At 60.2% G+C, this 655-nt stretch overlaps 1 protein-coding gene across 1 annotated transcript in view; it reads right to left on the bottom strand.

Annotated features, from left to right (window-relative positions):
• Window positions 1-655, bottom strand: part of PGAP2 (post-GPI attachment to proteins 2) — a gene marked incomplete at its 3' end in the record, with an annotated part of 4567 nt that overhangs the window by 231 nt on the left and 3681 nt on the right.

The following is a 655-nucleotide window of genomic DNA, read 5'->3' as shown; positions in this document are numbered from 1 at the left end:
TGGGAGTCCCAGTGCCCGGGAGATCACAGAATCCCAGGATGGTTTGGGTGGGAAGGGACCTTAAAGCCCACCCAGTGCCACCGCCTGCCATGGGCAGGGACACCTCCCACCAGCCCAGGTTGCCCAGAGCCTCATCCAGCCTGGCCTTGAACCCCTCCAGGGATGGGGCATCCACAGCTTCTCTGGGCAGCCTGGGCCACTGCCTCACCCCCGCACAGGGAACAACCTCCTCCTGATTTCCTCTCATCCTATCACTTGTCACTTGGGAGAAGAGACTGACCCCCACCTTGTTACACCTCCTCATCCCCTCCCTAAGGGCTGCCCTCAACTTCCTTCTCTCCAGCCAAAAACCATCTCAGTTCCCACCTCCCCATCCCACCTCCCTCGCTGGGAACAGACAAACCGTCTTCTGCCACCCCCCTCACCAGCACTGCTCCAAACCTTCTCCTCCTGCAGCTCTGCGTTGGCCCTTCCGTGCCAGGCTTTATAACCATGGCCTCGAGTGGTCACCCAGCCAGACACAACATCCATCATCATCATCCTCAAACCATGGGCAGGGAGTGGTCCCCCGGCCAGACACAACATCCATCATCATCCTCAAACCGCGGGCAGGGAGAGGTCCCCCGGCCAGACACAACATCCACCATCCTCATCC

Source organism: Pterocles gutturalis, unplaced genomic scaffold (assembly GCF_000699245.1).
Source record: "Pterocles gutturalis isolate BGI_N339 unplaced genomic scaffold, ASM69924v1 scaffold23196, whole genome shotgun sequence".
Lineage (NCBI taxonomy): Eukaryota > Metazoa > Chordata > Aves > Pterocliformes > Pteroclidae > Pterocles > Pterocles gutturalis.
Note: the sequence above shows the minus strand (reverse complement) of the source record. Positions and strands in the feature narration are given on the sequence as shown.